The following is a 3,897-nucleotide window of genomic DNA, read 5'->3' on the forward strand; positions in this document are numbered from 1 at the left end:
TAGATGAAAAATACGGATGCTCTATTGGCATATAGATTTCAGACGATTCTATCATAGTTTATGTCTCTGCAGATGTGGGTTACGGAGGAAAAGGCAGTTATCGTGACGAATGTGCAGTGCATGGCTAGGAATAATCCTGTTAGAATTTGTCAGATGAGGCAGATTTTTAAGAGAGATCAAATGTTTCATCATGATAAAATATTCAATGGGGCTGGTAATTCAATAATTGAATTGTTAACAATTTTCATTAGCGGGTGAGATTTTCAGATGTTGGCCATTAGTATTCTTATAGTTGAAATACAATGATGGTTTTTCATGTCATTGGTCACAGTTAAATCCGTGTGAGATTAATGGTGATATATAGTGTATTTATTTAAAGTATTATTTTTGTGATTAGTTTTGTGGACTTTTCTTCAAAATTTCACCTATTTGTGGTGAGTTGAGGTAGGTTGTAAGTGGTGGAGTTAGTTGTCGTATTGAGATGAAATGATGGATCTCTTTCAGGTTAATACATTTTCAATTTATTTGGGGGGATATTGGTTTTGGTTATATAATGATTATGGCTACTGCGCAATATCCTGATGTTTGAGTTTCTAACATAACTGTCTTAGGAGTATTTCTTTTGGGGCCGATAAAGGAAATTATGGTAGTTTCATATTTCTTGAAAAATAATGAGGTAGAAGTTTTGTTTAAGTTTAATGGGTTGGGGAATTAGGTGATTTATGACACTGGAGATTCTGGGTATTTCTTTTTTTTAGAGAAGAGGCTATAGAGATTGCTGCTTTATATGCTTATGGAATTTGACTGGTAATAGTTACTGATTGGTCTTTTCTTATCGGTGTTCTGATTATTCTGGAGGTTACTTGTGGATACTAAATATAATCAGGCTTAGGATTAATGTGATGAGGAAAGATAAAAATATAATTTAATTAGGTCAGAAATTTATGTGGAAATTTTTATTTGGAAGCGAGTAATGAATTTGGTAACACACTTTCTAGTCAAATTAAGTCTAATACCGATGCTGATTTTTGGCTGGCTAATAAATTCATAAACAGTAGGAAGCGGTGTATAAACGTTAGACTTTATCTGAGACGGAGAATTTGAATAAGTTTGTGAGATAATCAAATTTTAGATTCTGTTTTGTCAGGTTGAGTTCACATGCCAGAGTAAAACTTGTACTCATAGTATGGGTCTAGATACTTTTGGAGATGTTAGAGGTAGTTACTACAATTGGTAAGGTTAATATGAATACTGAAATTAACATAAAAGAGGCAAATAGATTTATTACTTTTATTCAGTATCACCGATTTTTTAACTCCTAAGACCAAAAATTTACTTCTATCCTTTAAAAGTTTGAAAAGCCATATTGTTATATGGCTTTCTATTTTATATTTGTCTATTGTTCTCTTCACAAACTAATGTTTTTATTAACATTATTTGCAGTATGTTGACCCCTAAATTATTTTGAGATTAAGTGATAAAAGCAGAAGGTGTAGTAAATGAAAGATTACGAGGACTTTTTTTAACATTATTTGTTTAACATTATTAATATGTATGTATATTTGCTTCATTATCTTCTAATTAATATATAAAGGATGAACAAGGCATTAATAACAATATTAATTTCTATGAGATTAATAGTAATGCTAGAACATGAGAACGATAGCATTATTACAAGTAGTTCTCCAGTAAAATTGATTGTCGGGGTAAAGCTATGTTGGTAAGGCTTGCTAAAAATCATCATTAGTGAAAGGAGCGTTTGTAATCCTTGAACTATTGCAGTTTCGCTGTGAATTCATTCATAGTTAGAATTTGCTGGGCAGAATAGTATGTGACGTAAGGCCGTGAATGAAGTGAATGAATGATCGTTAGGGTTCTAGCTGCTACGTAACTTTATGGCCTTTGAATAATAATGGCTACAATTACTAGACATCACTAACAATCAGGGAGATGCAAATCAAAACCACAATGAGACACCACCTCACGCCTTACAGAACGGCTATTATCAGAGAGAGACAAGGAACAGCAAGGGTTGGTGAGGATCTGCAGAGAAAGGAACCACTGAGCACTCACTGTTGGTGGGATTGCAAATTGGCGCAGCCGCTGTGGAAAATAGTGTGGAACTTGCTCAAAAATTAAACGTATGAGCCGGCAATTCTCCTGGGTATTTATCTGAAGAAAATAAAAATGCTAATTGTCTATTATATTTCCGTGAAGCTGGGGAAAAAAATTTAAGGAAGCAAAACTGGTAAACAAAGTCCACATCATAAGTTAAAAAAGAGAGAGCTATGCACCCTTATGTTCATTGCAGCGTTATTTACAACAGCCAAGATATGAAAGCAACCTAGGTGTCCTTCGATGGGTGAATGAACAGATAAAGACATATGGTGTACATACATAACGGACTGCAACACAGAAATGAGAATGAATGAACTATGTCACTGATGGAAACCATCTATCTAGCGAAAAACGCTAGACACAAAAGAGCATATTCTACGTGATCCGTTTACATAAAGTTCAAAAGCAGGCAGAACTGTATGATGTCACCAGTCAGAAGAGTAGCTAGCTATCGTTGGGTGGGCAGAGACCGAAAGGGGCTTCCAGGATGTTGGTAATATTCTGTTTCTGGATCTCGATAGGTGGGTGTGATAAATCTCCCGCTATATACTAATCATTTGTGCACTTTTCTATATGTATGTTAAATTAAAATAGAAAAATAAAACTGCAGCTTACAAACTGATTATGCCTGAAGAGAGCCTAGTGGTCGTGTCTTATGCCCCAAAGTACTAGCTACATTGAAACGCGTAACTCACAATTCAGAAACATGCTCAAAATAGTGCAATAGACACTAAATAATCAAAAGTGTTATTTATGTTTAAAATCTTGCAGTAGCAAGGTCAATTACAGCCACGCCTTCTTCCAGAAAAAGTTTTTTTCATGCCTCCGAAACTCTTGTAAATGAGCAGCTACCATGGCCGGGTCCAAGGCAGGGCTCTGTGGGTCACTGCAGAAAGATGGAGATCGCCCTTGTGGAGGTCAGCATTACCGGAACACCCACACGAATAAACACAGCAAGCTTACCATGAAGTGCAGGAACGCTGGCAGGATGAACGAAGGTCCTGATTTGGTCCGGGGATCAGAGAAGTGTTCTATGAGCAGGTAGGGAATGGGGCCAGGGAAGGTAAGGGGAGCTGATGCTCAAAGCAGAGGCAACAGCTAGAGAGCATCTTGAGAAAGACACAAGAACATCAAATCCTTTTCAGCCTCAACTGAACCTTGTCTGTCAGATGAATCCCCGGCACCCCATGGAGCCCTCCCCCGAGCCAAGCCTATTTTTCTTTCATTTCTCAGGTACCTCATGGTAATAAGCAGGCAGGGTGTCTTCTTGGTCCACTGAGGCCTCCGGAATGGCTTTCTACTTCACTTGGAATGAAGTGCAAAGTTCTTCACCGTCATCTGGTCTTGGTTGGCCTCTCCCACCTCGTCATTCCCCACTTTTCCCTGAGCGCAATATAACTCCATCACAGTGGACTTCTTTCTATCTGCCCCTCAGAAGTTTAAAGCTTTTCATGTCTGGGCCTTTGCGTTTGCTGTTTAATTTGCTTAGAACACTCTTCTTTTTCCTTCAGTAAAAATGACACTTCCTCAGAGATGTCTTATTGGACTTGCCAACCTAACATACTTCCTCTAATCGGTGCGTGAGTGGCATTCATAACCCCAGTACATATCATAACCAGAAACTATTTGTTGGCTTGTTGACTTGTTTATTTTTTACTTCTTTTCCCACAGAGAGCTGGCACTTTTGAGGGAAGGGATGAGTTCTGTTTTTATACATCTTGATTTCTCATTCACCAGAAAAAGGCTTGGCAGAGAGAGCGGTAAAGCAAATAATTGTTA

Source organism: Pteropus alecto, unplaced genomic scaffold, assembly GCF_000325575.1.
Source record: "Pteropus alecto unplaced genomic scaffold, ASM32557v1 scaffold271, whole genome shotgun sequence".
NCBI lineage: Eukaryota > Metazoa > Chordata > Mammalia > Chiroptera > Pteropodidae > Pteropus > Pteropus alecto.